The sequence below is a fragment of the Zootoca vivipara genome, chromosome 6 (genome assembly GCF_965207765.1).
Source record: "Zootoca vivipara chromosome 6, rZooViv2.hap1.1, whole genome shotgun sequence".
In the NCBI taxonomy this organism is placed as follows: domain Eukaryota; kingdom Metazoa; phylum Chordata; class Lepidosauria; order Squamata; family Lacertidae; genus Zootoca; species Zootoca vivipara.
The window spans coordinates 41671150-41690148 of NC_142589.1; positions in this window are offsets into that span (position 1 = coordinate 41671150).

Here is an 18999-nt window from a genome sequence, read left to right on the forward strand (position 1 = left end):
AGCAATATTTGCAAAGACAATAAATATGAATAAAAAAGTTTTCATTCTTTGTTGGGAGCGTATATGCAATAGATGGAAGAGAAGATTGCAAAGCCTGCAGGATTTTCAATCACAATGGAAGTCGCCAGTAACAAAGCCTCAGCCTATGAACTGGGTGATAAATAGCATGTGCTTCAGAAGGTAGAACTGAAACCATAGTGTTCAAATTACAAGTTAGATAATTTAGACTGAACGGTGTGTGTGTGTGTGTGTGTGTGTGTGTGCGCGTGTGCATGTGTGCGCGACAGGAGAGGGGGACTTTTGATTGATAAAAGCTGTTTGGTAGTGGAGCAGACTGCCTAAGAAAGTGGTGGATTCTCCTTCATTGCAAGTACTTAAGCAGGGGCTGGATGGTCACTTATCAACTGTTCTGTCACAGTGGATTGTCTTCATTGACAGGGGGTTGAACTAGATGATCTGTGGGGAATCCCTTCCAATTCTGCAAGTCTATAATTTTAAAAGAAATGCCTTGTTGGATCAGATCAGGGGTCCATCTAGTCTAGCATCTATATTCTTACAGTCACCAGGCAGATAACTCCAGGACACGCATAACAAGGCAATAGTAGTCTAGCTCTGGTGTGCCTGGAAGTAAAACAGCAGAGACCTAAGAGTTAATATTGTTAAGATTTTGAGACAACTTCCCAAGAGGGGGACAATTGGCAGTGCTGCTTAGCAACCAGGCAAAGTGGCATGATCTTCACAGAGGTAGCATGTGCTCTGATTGGCTCTGTAGTTCTGAGGGAGTTTTTCCTCTGTATGTGTGTTTGGACATCTCCCTGCTATGCACAAGGCCTCAATAAAGAAAAACACAATCTCTGTTCCTTTCTCCTTAAATTATGCTGTTTTGGTTCCATTTTGATCAGTGAAGTGTTATCGGGATTTTTCTCTTTGGACTCTGCATTACTTAAAGGACTTAGCTAACAAAAAGAAAATAAGAGTAAGATCCAAGGACTATTTAGTATCTGGTTTCTGTCAGTGGTCACAGGTGCCTATGAGAAACTCTCATACATGACACAGAGTTGGTAGTGTTTTCTCACCATATGTATATGCTTCCTCCCTTTTTCTTTTGCTGTATAGTAGAATAGATAAATTTAGATAGAATTGCATTGTACATTTCTCTCTCTCTCTCTCTCGCTACGAGTAAGTTTGTTTCCTTTTTCCTTTTCTTTTTTGCTATTTCTAACCCTCTTCTTACATTCATCACTTAGGAGCATTATGTAGCTGCAGTAAGTTTGGAGCCGGCGTCATAACAATCTGGCATGGGAGTCTGACAAAATGTCATCCCTCCTGAAGTTCTAAAGTGGCAAACATTTATCTTCAGCTGAGCAAAATGCGATCATTTCCCCTGCTTGAGTCCCAGCTGCTTATAGATATTTTAAATATAAATGACACATCCTGAATTCACTAAGAGTACAGCATCTTCCAGTATGTGCTCCCAGCAAGATAGGAAAATAATCAGCAGCAGTAACACTACATAGTAATAGTAATAGATTACAAAGTGCTTGTTTAAAGAGGTGGACACACACACACACACACACACACACACACACACACACCATTCGTTATAGTTGAAATGCACGCCTTCCCATCCCATTCCCAAGAGGTAAATGCCATAATTTGTGTGAATAAGGTCACTCCCATTGTAAGGAAATGTCTTTGCATGTTGGCACATTTAGAAACTGTCCATTTCCTAAGACTAAGCTAACATGGCAGGGTGCGCATCATGGCTGTGCCTGCTCTCTGGGTCTCCCTTCATCCCCATTCACAAAGAGGACTCTGAAAAACCTCTGCAAGGCTGGTTGGGGAAACCCACATTCCTTCTTATTCTTGACTTGCTTACCATTATGAATTGTTTGCATCCTGCATTGTGTTTTGTTGGTTGTTTCAAATTGTACTGCACCCAGCGTTCAAACAAATAAGTAAGCAAACTATGTAGGCTTGAAAAATTAAGCATTTGTAGTTTTAGAAATTAAACTACTTTGCATAAAGTTTTCTTTCTTTCATGTGCACCCGGAATGTTCCGCTTGTCCCCTCTTGCCTTCCCTTCATCATCTGCTCCCTGTTCCAAGCCCCACCACTGGCCATAATTAATCTGGCATGGATCTGATCCTCTGACATGACCTTTCTAATTATTTGTCTTACCTGGAATACAAATGAAGCGATTACATAGGAGGATAATGTCCTATTAAAACACGTATGTCTCAATACTAGCCATAATTTCCCCTTATGGTCAATTATGTTCTGCTAATAGACCATTAAACCCCTCCTCATGCTAATGCTCTGTCTCATTTACATATAAGATAAGGTGAAAAATGCAGGAAACAGATGATGAATCAATTGAAGGTGCTGATATACAATGACATTTCTGGGGCACCTAGAATGTCTGGCTCTTGAAGTGGTTGAAAACGCAGAGACACAATAGTGTGGCTTTAATGTGGCTACACGCTGTAACTTTAAAATATAGGTGTAATACCATATTTTCTGTACAAGGTTAAAGCCTTTCTCTTTGACCAGTCACTGAGTGGTTTGTGATGGGTTATCATGGTCCAGATATAGATTATCATGGCCATATATAATAGGTTTTTTCCCCTGTTGCCCCACACAGTCAGGGAAATTTGGTTGTCTGCTACACCTGCCTTGTGTGTGGCACTACCATGTGCATGCAATAGCACGTCTGCTGCATGCATCAGCAGTGGGGACGTTAGTCCACCCACCCCATGCAACAACCCCCATACATTCTTTCAGTGCTGGTGGGGGGGTCATCTGCCCCAACTTACCCCAGAGTGGTAATGTTAATTGGAATGCTACTGCTGTTGAATTTCAGATCTCTGTCTGCTGTAAATGCTTGTTTGATTTTATTCCTCAATAAGTTCACACATCAGAAGTCTTTAGAATATTACACAGCTGCACTTTATATTTAATTGATGTCTGTTCTTTTCAGTTTAGATATAGCAACATCTGGCATATTTTTTTTTATCCACTAGTAAAATCTCCCAAGGGTACCAAAACCTGCTTGACAAAATACCTTAGTGATGAATTCTGCTTTAATAAATGTGCATTCCGGAGATGATTCATGGATTATATGATTCCATTCAATTATTTTTCAAACAGCTCGTGCTTCATTTCATCAAGGATTTCAATCAACACTGACTGATTAATCACCATACCACTAGTAGCCTTTTTGTTTAATAAACACTCATAATGAGCATGTTCAGTCTTGGCATATATAAATGTCACTGATATAAAACTGAAAATCTATTAAAAATGAGAGAGTGGTCACAAGGGGTGTTTTATAGCTGCCCTTGAGCTGTGAGTTTTGCCAATTTAAGCTCTAGTGGTAGATTGTAGTAGAGAGGGGGGAAGATTCAGAGGACAAAATTTCAAGAAAAACTTCCATTTGGGGGATAAAAAAATGTATTTATAGCCATCCTTTCAAATTTCATGATTCATAAATATCTGCATAACATTCCCAATTTATGGATGAATTAGGATTTAAGGATGGGGGGGGGGTGTAGTGACAAAAGCAAAATACTGGGGAGTTAGCAATGAAAGAAATAGTTGTTGTGGATTTGTGTTCCATTAAAAGTTGAACATGGGTTGGAAAGGATGTAATAGTGACTGCAGAGCTGAGTTGAAATTTCTCATAATTCTGAGAAGATTTCTGAGAATTTCCTTTGTCAAGCCTCCCCAAAAGATAGGCATCTGCTGAATATTCTCCAAATATTCGCCACCACTTTGTGCATGCATTCCCCCAGAACAATCTAGAATAATGTTATGATCTGGGCATTGGGGGGAATGAACAGAAAGAAAGAAGCTGTGCCGGCATCAAGAATGATTGGAAGATATTGGTAAACTGGTCTCTCCCACACCATCACATTTTAATGATTGCCTTTTCTATGTTTTTAGCTTGTTCTGTTTTAGCTGTGTAAGCCATCTCGAGTCCCAGTCTGAAGAAAAGGCAAAATATAAATAATAATAAATAATATAGAGGAGGAGGGGAAAGAAGGAGGAGGAGAATTGCTCAGAGCCACCCTTCCCTAGGTAATATACATGCACACACCACTGTGAAATCTCTTTAACTTTAACCAGAGGAGGAGGCCAGGGTGGGATTAGGTGGTAGGCTGACAGGTGTGGCTGGCGTTGGAAATGCAGGATACCTGTCACATGTGTGGTATGGTGATGGCAAAAAGCTTGCATAGTTTGAGACTAGCAAAGTTCAGTAGCATCTTCTGTCAGTGTTAGAGCAAGATCAGCTAGTGAGAATTGTACTTCAGATGCTGAAAACTGTACTATGAATGAAATAATAATCAATAATGTGATTGTGCTTTATCAGTCCACAGAAGGAAGCTTAAAATTCTCCACCTTTCTTTTTTACCCAAGCAACTAATTTTCACTTTCAACTTAAATGCCAATTTATCACTTGGAGGCATTACTAAATTATGTAAGCAAGGGCAATAAAGAGAATGTTGTAAGTAGCTTGGAGATAGTTGTATAGCATCATTTCACGTTAGCTGCCATTACCTTTCCACTAAAAAGGCTATACGTTTTCTCCTTTAGTAACTCTTTTGTGACCAAATCAATAGAAAAACTGACTCCCTGTAATTCCTCAGACCAAGTTTAATGCACGCCTGAGTGCTTGTAGAGCCTGTAGACCCTTTTATAAATAATTAACACACTTACCTTCTGGCACGCTGGAGATCTATCTATCATGATTGGTATTTGACAGTTCAAGGCTGCATTGAAAGGCTGGAGCATTTTATATATCACATGATTGCAGAATGCTGCTGCCTATAAATGGTGACATAATCGGATAGGAAAGTGCAGCTCTGAAAATATTTGTGTGTAGGAGCTAACCTTGGGTTTTCACCATGGAGTGGCCGGTTAACTTATGATGAACTCTGACAGCTGCTTACTCATCCATTCCTCTATGCATGTGTCACAGAAGGCACGTTGCGGCTACTCTAGACTAGAGTAACAACTCTCCAAACCGTTGCCTTTTCATGCTTTTATTGTGTGTAAACTATTTACAGTGCTAGAGCTGTACAGGATACATGTTCTCAGTCTGGGTCAGAACCCTGGAATGGGAATTCCCGCGTTTTCTTCCAACATAGAAGTCTGGGAATCCCAAATCTCCTCCCTCGTTTCTTTCTGCGCGATTCCGGAACCGGAGGGAAAGGTCTTCTTTACGTGCTTTCCCTCCTCCCCTTTTCCCTCTCCCTTCCTTCCTCTCCCAAGCGGAGCAGGGGCTCTGCGACCCTGCTAGAGCCATGCCCTCTACTTCCTGCTTCCCCGCTGGACTCTTCTCCCTCTCCGCTGCAGCTGGTACTCGGGGAAGAACTGCTTCTCAGGATGGGAGGGGGCTGTCTGTAGTCCCTGTCCCTCACAGCATGCTAGGTTTTTGTTTTGTTGTATTACATGTTCTAGCAGTTGGCTACCAGTTCAAGTTGCCAGTTTTGGTCTACAAAGCCCTTTATATCTTGGGACCAAGGTACTCTAAAAGATTGCTGCACCCATTATATACCCAATCAACCATTGTGCTCTGCAGGTGAGGGCGTCCTGCAGATACCATCTTATCAGGAGGTCTATTCCACACAGTGTAGGAATCAGGCCTTTTAGTACTGTGGCACCTCCCCTTTGGAATCCCATCTCCTTCAATATCAGACAGGAAGAGTCTCTGTTGCCTTGTTGGTACCAGCTCCAGCTAACCAGTCAGCATGGTCAATGGGAGTACAATGAGAGTTGTAGTCCCACGATGTCTGGAGGGCCACAGGTTGCTTATTCCTGTTCTAAACTCCGGCTTGTTGCTAACTCTCCCAGTGCACCAACTAAAACTGAAGAATAAAATATCTAAATAGGTAAAGTATATAATTTCCTCCCACAGAAGGTGAAAACTCTCATAGGAAGTGACTCTACATTGTAACATGCAGTCCATTTCCTGAATTATTGTACGGGGAGGGGGAGATGGCAACCCCCGTGTACCATGCTGTTTTTGTTCTGTACAAGGCTTCCAAGGGTAGAGTGAAGTGGAATCCTATGTGTTCCACACACACTCCCATAATCCAAAGTGGTCCACTCAACATAACTCCGTAACCTCGTCCAGCTTCATGGGTAGACTAGAACTCAGATACTTTGAGCAAAGTGTCCAACTCTTCTGTAAAGATTTTGGAGCATTTAAATTAACAGTAACTGGGAACGTACCCACTTTTCTGGACATGCCAACAAGAATATGTTGGTATTTCACATCATTACATTACCTTCTTTGGCTTACTTTTATATCCAGCTGCACTTTTTAAGGTCAGGAGCATTTAATGAACAGTTCGTTTGCACTTCCCACTGTGCCAAATTCAATGGATATGCGTACAGATCAGGGGGGAAGAACAACAGCCATCGGTTTACCAAAAAAAAAACACATTATAGGGAATAAGGGAACGATTCCATAAACAGCAATTGTCATACTAAACCCAGTGCACACTTTGATGTTCCCATTATGACAGCAATTAAGCATATGGAGAGTTTAGTTTTCATCATCGGCTCAGAATGAGAGAGCAGATTCAATCTAAACGTGTAATAAGAGTAAAATTGGTCAGAGACGTAACCCTATAATATGCTCAGAAATTAGATGTTGTCGGTTGTTAGGTTTTGGCAGGCTTTGCCATTGAACGGATGCCATTCAGAGATGCTGGCAGACATTCTTACTGACCAGTACACTTGCTCAGTGGAAAACATTCAGTCCCTCAGATTTATATAACTGAGAGAAATAAATATGCCCGCATTTTGCTTTCCTATTCAAATTCCTTCTCAGAAGGGGAAAACATGAAAACAGGGCAAATGGCAGGTTTATTCTCCAGATGACTGGAGAATTTCCACGCAAAATGTTGACACTGCACACAGAGTTATTATATAATAATTCACTGCAAATATGTGGGTATTCACCTGTGTTGATGAAATATAAGAACATAGGAATAGCCCTGCTGGTTTAAGCCACTTTCCCATCTAGTTCAGCATCCTGTTCTCATAGTGGCTGACCTGGTCACTCTCCCCTCCTGCAGTTTCCAGCAATGGGTTTTCAGAAGCATTGCTGCCTCCAGCTGTGGAAGTTGAGCATAGCCGTCATGGATAGAACCCACTGGCAGCTTTGTATTTTGTGAATTTTTCTAATCCTCTTTTAATGCCATCCAAGTTGGTGGCAATCACTGCCTCATGTCGCAGAGTTCCGTAGTTTTAACTATGTACTATGGAGCTAAGAACTTTCTTTTCTCTGTCCTAAATCTTCCAACATTCAGCTTCATTGGATGTCCCCAAGTTTGAATGTTGTGGACACTTAACACCTGTTGTATTTGAAAAGGAGTCTTCTGATTGCAGGGTTGGCCAATTCTAGCTCAATCTAGAGATAAAGAACCATCAACAAAAGACAGTGGAAATTGCAAGTAGGAGGGGATTAAGGCCAGTGAGGTTTGGGGTAGGACATGGGCTATGCATTAAAATGAAGAGCAGCAGGATGAATTTCTGGAAACTTGCATTTTGAATTCTACCCTATAATGTGTTACAATGTTGCTATGCATGAACTGTTCACTGCATGACCAATTTTATATCTAAAAAATCTAATGATGGAAAGGTGATTAGATTTTCTAGATATAAAATTGGTCATGCAAATCTAAGGTCCGCTGCCTTTCGGATGCTGCATTTTTCACTGATGAAACATTGTATAAATCTAAGACCTATTGCCTTTCGGAGGCCGCATTTTTCAAACAATAAAACGTCACAGTGTGAAATTCAAAATGCAGCTTTCTTAGTCACACTTTTGCTTGGATTCATGAACATAAAAACTAATTGACTGCATTAACTCCCCTTCTTGAAATGAATAGTGTTTGAAAAAGGCAATCCTTAAATGAATGGAACTTCCCTCCACCAATTGCTTTTTTAAGACAAACAAGGGTAGCTCCCCTAAAAACTAGTGTGAGGAAGCAAAGCAAAGACAGAGACCATGATTTGGGAATCAAAGATTAATCAACATTTTAGAGGACCTTAATATACTGCCAAAAGCTCAAGGGAGTGGGGAGCAGCGGCTACAGCGTTCAGTCAATCTGTTTGCACGAAGTTTGCATGGATGCCATACAATGTCTGCTCAGTATTGAGCATGCATTTTGATTTGTTTGCACAAAGTTTGCATGGTGGTACTACAGTGTCCTCTCTTTATTGATCATACATCCTCATTTGTTTGCATAAGGCTTGTGTGGAGGTTATACAATGCACACCCTTTATTGAGCATTCATCCTGATTTTTTTGTGTATAAATGACTGTTCATCAATCAGTTGTTATCCCACACTTTCTAGTGCACTGTACCATTGATTTTCTTACAAGTCCTTTTTTTAAAGTAAGGTTCTTTTTTTTTGCAAGAGTGCTGTTTTAATTGCAGAAACCTAAATTGGTTTGTATGCAGTTGAATTGCTCCTGCAAAACAGTGACAGTCTGGAAATGACTAGGTCATTTTAATTTGTTTATATAAAACATTTATTTATCATTCTTCTTCCTACAGTATGCAAACCATTGATAGTCATTAATACAATTAAATAAAAGAAGAAGTAAAACCCTTTAAAATAATTTCATTAAAAATAATAAGATGAAGCCATAATGATTTAAAATGCCTGTGTGGGTTGAAATGTTTTATCCTGGTGGCTAAAAAATTGCAGTGCAGGCACCAGGCCAACCTTTTCTTTAAAAATGTTTCATACTCCAAAAGGTGAATAATTATTCTCCTCTGAGTACCTTTGACTAAGACAGTCTCCAAAAACAGGCCTCAGCAGAAGATTTTAAAGTACAGACTAGCTGGTATAGGAAGAGGGACTCCTTGCTGTGCCTCAAGTCATTAGGGCTTTGGAGGTCCGCACATCACCTTGAATTGGACATGGAAGTAAAAAGGCTTCCAATGAAGTTCTTTAGAAATTAACATTATCTGTTACGTTTCTATTCATCTCACTGTGTAGGTCACATGCCTGTGTTATCCATTCCAGCAAAGATTGTTGGAATCACGGGAGCGAATGTTTGCTGTATTCTGTTTCTTCTTCTTCTTCTTCTTCTTCTTCTTCTTCTTCTTCTTCTTCTTCTTCTTCTTCTTCTTCCTCTTCCTCTTCCTCTTCCTCTTCCTCTTCCTCTTCCTCTTCCTCTTCTTGACTTCTCTCAGCGAGAGGAGACATGTTTTCCTTTCTTTCTGCTTTACCCTTAATAAAGTAGCTTTTAGTACACAACCTCAGCCTGGCTCCGTCTGTGTTTTATCTCTGCTGGAATCTGAATATGTGCTCAGTGTCTCCAAGACATGGGTCATAATAAATTGTCGGGAAGGGCTGTCAGAACTCCCTAATGCTGCACATTGATGGGAGAGATGGGATGGATTCATTCCTGCATTATGCCTGTGAATCGTTCCTTCTCCTGGCTGATCTGACATTATCCACATATGTCTAGCAGTTGCAGCCCTGGCCTGCACCAACTAAGGCTTCTGCATTGTCTTCATGGGCTGCCCCTTGAAGCTTGTAAAAGTCACTTAAGGCCACCAAAATCTCTAGAGACATAGCTGGATCTAAGATTCTAAGAGTACCTCCAAGCTGTGTACCTACTCTCTCATGGACCGTGCAACTAAGCCAAAGCCAATTTCGTGGTCCATAGAACCATCTACCAACAGTGCCTCCATCTAATTAGGACTCACTATTTATTGGTTCGCCTCCTGCCCATTACTACATTCAGACACCAGTTCAGCACCTTCATACCCTCATCTAACTTTGATGGCCTTACCCAGAAGTTGAAGAACATTCAGTGAATCCTATAGGACCCCCTCCCCCATGACACAAGTGCCATGGAGGTGAAGCCAAAATTCATAGTACTGCTTTCATGTGCTGCCTCTACAGGTAGGGGAGGAATTGCAATATAATTATGCCCCCCTCACTCACATTCCCACAGAAGAATATCATGGCCAAGGATAACAAAAATTCTGGCAAGATTGAAGAGAAATAATAGGCAAATATCAGGATGAATATGGCAGTTTCTGTGTCAAAATGTCAGTGCTAGGAGCTGGATTTAAATGGTCAAGATAATCCATTACACCCAAGAAAGCCTGAAGATGAAATGTTTTTGGGGAGCACCTGCAACCTATTGAAGTCATCCCCAAAGAGAAGATACCTTGCTCTGGGTTTCTCTGTTTGATACAGATAGTGGTATTGAATAAAACAGATCATATAGGGAAAGCAGATTTTATTATCATAATTCCATTTCCTTAATTCCACTGCTATAAACATGTTCAGCAACTTCAATAACCAAGAGCAGATTGTGTCAGAGAACATCTACGGAGGAGGATCCCATAAAAATGTGCTTCAGGCTAAAACAGAAAATGAGTGTAATCAACTCTAAGGCTGACAAACACTGGCATAGCCTTAGAATCACAGGTTCAATGGGTACCTTTTTATGATGGCCATTCCAAAATATATAAATCCAAGGCTTATTGACTTTCAGAGGAGACATTTTTCAATCATTGCCACTGAAGTATTGCATGTAAAGCTGGCGGGGGGAAAGCTTGCTACAGCAGCACAGCATCCTTGATATTTCTCAACATTCTTTAGCCTTGCTTTTGGGTACAGTAGTGATACATGGATTCTCTGGCCTGACACCAAATTTCTTCAATTATCTCAATTACTCATTAGCTCATTCTATGCCTTGCCATTTGTCGCCTTCCCACATGAACAGAAAATCGGTCTGCTCAAATCACAGCTCTCTGCTAGTTATGTTAGATATCAGCAGTGGCTGTGCTTTATTATATTGATAGCCATTGAAGCCACAGTGAGGGCAACTGGGGGGGGGGGGGAGGAAGGAAATGCTCCATGAGATGTCTAGGTAATATAGTTGGTTCTCCTTCATAGATCACTGCCTTGTCATGGCGAAGGGGCTTGAATAACTCGGAGAAGCTATGAGCTATGCCATGCAGGGCCACCCAAGATGGACAGGTCATAGTGGAGAGTTTTGACTAAACGTGATCCCCCTGGAGCAGGAACTGGCAAGCCACTCCAGTACCCCTGCCAAGAAAACTCAATGACAAAGACAACAGGCATATAAAAGTTATGACACTGGAAGATGAGCCCCTCAGATCGAAAGGTGTCCAACATGCTACTGAGGAAGAGCAGAGGACAAGTACAAGTAGATTCCGAGCTGATGAAGCAGCTGGGCCAAATCCAAAAGGTCGCTCAGTTGTGGATATGCCTGGAAGTGAAAGGAAAGTCCAATGCTGTAAAGGAAAACATTGCATAGGAACCTGGAATGTAAGAACCATGAACCCTGGTAAGCTGGATGTGGTCAAAAATGAGATGGCAAGAATAAATATTGACATCTTGGGCATCAGTGAACTAAAATGGATGGGAATGGGCAAATTCAGTTCGGATGACCATCATATCTACTACTGTGGGCAAGAATCCTGTAAAAGAAATAGAGTGGCCCTCATAGTCAACAAAAGAGTGGTGAAAGCTGTACTGGGGTGCAATCTCAAAAATGATAGAATGATCTTGATACGAATCCAAGGCAGACCTTGGATTCCAAGTAATCCAAGTTTATGCACCAACTACCGGTGCTGAAGAATCTGAAATTCACCAATTCTATGAAGACTTACAACACCTTCTAGAAATGACACCAAAGAAGGATGTTCTTCTCATTATAGGGAATTGGAATGCTAAAGTAGGGAGTCAAGAGATAAAAGGAACAACTGGCAAGTTTGGCCTTGGAGCTCAAAAGGAAGCAGGGCAAAGGGTCACTCCATGCTGCAAAGCTTCATAGCCTCCGCACATGCTGAGATTCACTTTCTTCTTCTTTTTATTACTTTCTAGGGATCAAGATGTATGGAAGTGAGAAGTGAGAAGTGAGAGCTGGACCATAAAGAAGGCTGATCGCCGAAGAATGGATGCTTTTGAATTATGGTGCTGGAGGAGACTCTTGAGAGTCCCATGGACTGCAAGAAGATCAAACCTATGCATTCTTAAGGAAATCAGCCCCGAGTGCTCACTGGAAGGACAGATCCTGAAGCTGAGGCTCCAATACTTTGGCCACCTCATGAGAAGAGAAGACTCCCTGGAAAAGACCCTGATGCTGGGAAAGATGGAGGGAACAAGGAGAAGGGGACGACAGAGGACGAGATGGTTGGACAGTGTTCTTGAAGCTATGAACATGAGTCTGACCAAACTGCAGGAGGCAGTGGAAGACAGGAGTGCCTGGCGTGCTATGATCCATGGGGTCACAAAGAGTCGGACACGATTAAACGACTAAACAACAACAAAGGGCCCAAGAAGTTGAGCATTACTTCCAATATGTGAGAAACCTATGAGAGACATCACCTACTATAAATTATTTTAAAATCCTTTAAAGCACACACATGCCCTCATCTGCCTGTGCAGAGCAATAATTCAGTGGTGAGGACTTAGTTAAGCAAACAGATAATGTGACCGTGTATCCTACTTAACAGAGGACAGTCCTTGTTTGAATCTGAACGTGTCCTCTGTTTGAGGGCTATTCCAGTCCAGGTCTGGTGAAAAGCTTAGTAATCATAAGAAGGGAAAGCAGGAGTCTTGACGTCTCCCCTCAACAGTTAGAAATACCTGATCAGCAGAGTGAGCCAGCATACATGGTCCCTGGTGCTTTCCTTACTATGGTGTGAAGAACTGCATTTCTATTACTTCTGAATTTTGTGTCTATACATAGGAATTATTTCCTATGTCTGCTTTGATTTTCTTTTCTCCCCCCCCCTTTTTTTTTGCAAAGGAGTGTTATCAAAGTTCTACACAGAGTAGACGCATTGACATTAATAAACATGACCGACTTAGGTTCATTCGTTTCAGTGGGTTCACTCTGAGTAGGACTGAGATAAAATCTCTCTCTCAATGCACAACTGACAGAGAAGGGGAAATTTGCCAGGTGCACATTTTTTGCTGTAATTATTTTTATTAAGGTTTTCAGTACTGGAGATACAATATATAAAAAAGAGAAACCGATACGAAATAAGACAAAAGCAACAAATAAATAATGGGCAGGGGATTACGTACATGTACCTGATGCAATTGACTCACCTGGAAAATACATATTTAAACATATAGGAATGAGAGAATTGAAAATGTGAAGAAGGGAGTCAGAAATAAATAAATAAATGTTGCTTATCTAGTTATGGCAAAACAATTCTCTGCAGTTTTTAAGTAAACCCTTTCTTCTTTTTCAAATGGTGGCCTTTCCTCCCTCACTATACAGCACTAGTTAAAATTTCATTTACTTTTCCCCTGTGACTGAAAAAAATATAAAAGGTTGTGACCACTTTCCTTCAGACTTCTTACAACCCTTCCGTTCTCAATCCTTGTAAATAACTGTTGATTAATCCATTGATAAGTGGGTGAGCAAGCAGCAGACAATAGTTTTCCTTAAAGTCAAAAACCAAATAGACTTTTCATTATTTAGGCCTAAACACATGTAAAGGTCTTTAAGTTATAAGAAGGTAGCATTGTTGTGCTTACTGGTTTATACTTAGCTTAATGGCCACAAACTTTTTTCCATATGGGATTAGTGAATAGCAGCATTCTAGTAATAGAAAGCATCCTTATCTCTTCAGCTGGCAGCTAATTTTTCAGAGACATGTTTGGAATTGAGGATGGCTAAAGGCCTAGCAATATTAGCTTCACACATTGACTTTCTCACACAAAGACAAATGGATATTTAATCCTTTAATATATACACTACTACAGTATATATAATTAAAGTGTCTCCCATAGAGGTCTCTCTGCACACACACACACTCTCTCTCTAAAAATTGAAGATTTTTAAGGGAAATTTCCCAAAATGACACTGCCGGCAAGGGTTGCTATATATCCGGGTTTTCGCGGACGTTTAAGCCATTTCTGCCTGGACAGAGTTTCCAACGACCAATTGCTGGCTATGTCCTGACAGTTCCAGATGTATGGCAACCCTAGCAGTGGATAACTTTCTGTGGTTCAGATGGCAGTGGATGGTGGGTGGGGCTAGAGCAGGCATCCCCAAACTTCGGCCCTCCAGATGTTTTGGACTACAATTCCCATAATCCCTGACCACTGGTCCTGTTAGCTAGGGATCATGGGAGTTGTAGGCCAAAATATCTGGAGGGCTGCAGTTTGGGGATGCCTGGGCTAGAGCCTGCAATTCAAGGCAGGCAAAACAGTATTTGAGAGTGTTGTGGAGAGGGCTGTAGCCTAGGGAGAGGGGGGAGGAATGGAAAGATAGCAGGGGCTGGAGGGCTGCTGCTTGTCTGCAGGTTGGAGGTTCTCCTCCAGTGACCTAGCCTACTCCATTGTTACTAGGGTTGCCAGACTCAATAGAGGACAGGACTTCTGTGCCTTTAATTGCCCTGCTCTCTTTTGAGTCTGGAAACCTTAAAGGGAAACCAGCAGACCCTTTGCTTGGAAATTAAACAAGGTTTCCATACTCAAAAGAGAGCAGAGCAATTAAAGGCACAGAAGTCCTGTCCTCTATTGAGTCTGGCAACCCTAATTGTTACATGAAGACATCGAGGGGAGGTATCACTCTTGGGTGCCAAGAATTATAAGGTGTTTGTTATGTGTGTGGAGAGTTCTTAAGAGACCCCTCTCCTCCCACCCCTGTGGTTATAATTCACAGAGTTCCCTGGGAAGAGGGATGGATTGTTAAACCACTCTGAGAATTGTAGCTCTTTGAGGGGAAGAGGGGTCTCCTAGCCATGTTCAGCATTCTTAACTAACGGCAACTACCAGAATTCAGGGAAAGCCATGGTTGTTTAAGGTGGTATAATGATGCTTTACATTTATCGTGCAAATGGGGCCTACGGAGTCTAATAAATAAATATCCTATCTCACAATGTAAGTTATCACCTACTCATTTCACCGGGTACTGTAAACACAGGGTGGTATTTAGCTATGTTTACTCATTGTAAGTAGACCCATGGAAATTAATGAACATAACTAAGTTAGGGCTGTTAATTTCCACAGGTCTATTCTGAGTAAAACTCACCCATATATCTAACAATAAGATGGGGGGAGAGCTTGGATGCACGCCACCTCAACCTCTCCAGTTTATTCTCTCACATGTTTGTTCAAACTCCTGAAAAAGGTTGTTCTTTTGAGCAGATTTACATGCATGGCTCTTAAATTATAAAGAGAGAAACCAGTTTTCCCCTCCCCCATCTCACTTTGGGTAAGTTTAGAACTTCTCAGCTGGCCGTTAAACTGATGCAAGTTGAAAGGTTGCCATTTCATGTGTGACTGCCACTACTGTGGGGATTTCCCAAAATGCATTTTTGCGCTTGCAGTGTTGTCAGGAGCTATGCTTTCAGCAGTTCTGAGAGGATAAAAAAGTAATAAGAGCCGCACACATTTTCTAACTCAGTCGCCACCAGGGCCATCTGAACATTCTCTAACCAGCACCCAAATGGAATATACAAATAAGGAGTGCAATTTTTGAAAGTACTATCTGCAAAACTTGCAGTAAATAAAACTTCAGTTGGCAGCCAGAATGCAAAAGGATCCTTCTCTACATGCATCCTTGTGTGCTGCTGCAGTAATCCATTTACCAATACAGCTCTTCAGGTAGTTAAATGAATGTTAGAGACCTCAAAGTGGATTGGGGGATGTGCTGACCTCACCTTCCACCCCTTACCTGTGCATGTTTAGCACTAATGTCTGCATGGAAAATCTAAGCACATTAAACTGAACATGGTTAGAATCCCTAGGTTGTAGCCAACCAACTTGTATTCAGAGTAGAAACATTGAATTTAATGGACGTAAGTTGGTAATGGGCATGGATTTCAATGGGTGCACTCTAGTTAAAGTTAGTTGAATACAACCCCACCCTTTGATTGGGAACCCTGGCTCTGGGTCCAGAATATAAGCAACATTTCCCTACCTAGTAATGAGGGAGAAATCTACCTAATTTGCACTTTCTGATACTGAGTTAACTGCAGCATAACCATCCTTTGAAATTCACACTTTTTTGAATTTTGCAGTGCACTTCATTACAGTGATGTGTACACAATTACATATACTAAAGTGTGCATTTAAATTGAAATAGAGATGAAAGTAACCTACAAAATGCATTGTATATGGGGAAAATGGTCTGTGGACCTGTGGTACAGTATTAAGTAACACTGCAGATAAAAATGCATACATTAGTATAAATTTGCACTAAAAGGCTGGTTAAATTTCACAATGACTTAACCCCCCCAAAAAAACCCAAAACAAACTCAGGTGCAAATATAGAGCAATGACCTGGATATTGGAAAAATGAGACACCGAGAGAAATTAAAATTATCAGATTTGCCCATCTCCATCCTTAACCCATCTCGTAAAACTCCACCACTCCTCCAAATGTCTCCCATCTATTCAGAGCCCCAACCTTTATTTTATTGTTTATTTTAGTGTAAAATAAAGAACTGGAGAAAACAACAAAAAACATTGTGGGGTCATTTTTTTGAGATTCTCTGGACAGCTGCCTCTCCATTTTAAAATGTGTGGTTCTGAATTTTCTGTTATTGAGTGACTCCTGCATTGTAAAAATAGCCTATCATTTGCAGCACAGTCTTCAGGGAAGGGAGAATGAAGGAAGGAGACTGTTGGCCCCCTGCAAAGGGAACAAACACTCTGTTTTAGCAAACCACTCCAATGCAAACTGCTTCAAAACAGAGCCCCCTCAGATGCACTGGAGAACTTCCTAGTATAGCAGATCTCAGCTGTGATCACTTTTCAAAGGAGAAGTGGAGAGCTCACTTTAAGCTCCTGATTGTTCTTTTGTAGCTATATCCTTCCTTGGCCAACAGATGATGTCAGTGTGGGGGAAATGACCTTGTGGGCCAAACTGGGACCAAGGGCAGTAAGTTCCCCACTGTTAACATAGGGTAAACTAGGCTGGGATGTAGGTTAGAGTCTAAGATCTCATTTGAAATGAGACATAATGTGAGACAATGTCATTTCCTTCATCTCCCTAACTCGCTCTCAGACCCACAAGAATGTGAGAATCCAGCTATGTCTGGTCTCCAAGCCTTGACCTCAGACCAAACTTTATAACCCTCCTCTCCATCTTACAGACATCTCGAAACCTTTGTCTGGCTGAAATTGGTTGATTTCTGCAGCTTACTGAATTTCTTAGTGCATCCTTATGAATCAAATGTGAACTCCAATTCTTTGCCTTTCTTATTGTAAATCTCTGAAAATTCTTGGTCCCGTTTATGGGAAATTTGTGACTGAATAGTCTGAAAAGGTCTGAATAGACTAGCAAAGCAAATGGATTGATTAGGGTCATCAGCTTGCTGTTGGGCTATTGCCAGTGCTGCCTTTGCTAAAAAATAGGTATAATATACTGTAATATAGATATAATAATTCAGAGGAATCTTTACATTGTAAAGGTAAGTATCTATGTGTCTATCATGTGCGTGAAACCTCCAAAAATTAGATGAGCCATAAACTTTTGTCACAGCTGCAGTGACATACACTGGATAGTCATTACTGGAATGGAATTGATGAAATGCCAAAACTAATCATAATGAAAGGGTGTGGCGATCTGTAACCCATCATCACCACCATTATTATTTTAGGACATTGGCATTTTGAATATGCAGCCACAGCCCCATTACTCCTAATGGGTGATTCACATGCCCGGGGCATGCTTTTATACAGGAGTAATGACAGCTAACAGCTATATCACAATTCAGAGGACAACAAAATGAAATACAGTGGTACCTCAGGTTAAGTACTTAATTGGTTCTGGAAGGCTGTACTTAACCTGAAGCGAAGTTTCCCATTGAAAGTAATGGAAAGTGGATTAATCCATTCCAGATAGGTCCGTGGAGTACTTAAATTGAAAGTACTCAACCTGAAGCGTACTTAACCCGAGGTATGACTGTATAAATACTTGGAAAATTCAGAAAATGTGACTCATTTGCTACGGCAATGGATTCCAGCTAGATGGGATGGAGTAGACACATGTAGGCAGAAGCTCTAGTGGCCATATCCATACAACGAATGTAAGCCAGGCCATATCTGCAGCATACATTTAAAGCAGTATTATACCATTTTAAACAGTCGTGGCTTCTCCACAAGGGTTCTAGGAAGCGTAGTTTGTTAAGGATGCTGAGTTGTTAAGAGATTCCTAATTCTGTCACAGAGCTGCAATTCTCAGAGGTTTACCAATCAATCTTTCTTCCCATGAAACTATAGGAATTGTAGCCCTGTGGGTAGAATAAGGGTCTCCAAAAAACTCTCATCAACCTTAACAACAGCTGCTAGGATTCTTTAGGGAAAGACATGACTGTCCAGGTGGTGTAGTAGGGCTTTAAATGTATGGTGTGGATGTGACCCCAATTTAGAACCTGTTCCATTCTCATGACTCTTGGGCTCCTTGGAAAAGGGACCTGTCCTCTGAAAAACTGTAACATGCCATGGATGGTGCTAAATAGGGACAATGTGTCCCATATTGCAGCTTGAGGTGGAGCAGGAAGTGCTACTTTGCAATGCAGCCAGCTACCTGTTCCTGCTGCTGCCATGCACCTTGTTGCATCTGGCACTGGTGGAGAAGTGGCACTGCCAATGGTACTGATTTTGGGCAAGTTCATGCTAATTTCGGGTGAGATCTCACTCAAAATGTATGCGATCTTGCCCGAAATGGGCGCTGCTGGCAGTGTTGCTTCTCTGCCCCTGGCAGAAGTGGTGCGGCATCTCTGGGTGTGCCGCCAAGGGGGTTTTGCCACCTGACACTGCAGCCTCACCCTGACTAATGGCTGGGCTGGCTCTGGTGCCACACACACACACACACACACAATGCATTAATGGTAAAGAAGCTTTCTTTTGCTATATCATCACTGCTGACAGGAAGGTCCAGAGAAAAAGCATGTACTAGGGGAAGCTGCTCTATAAACTAGCACAACCAGCAAATCATCTTTTCTAGTAAGTAAAA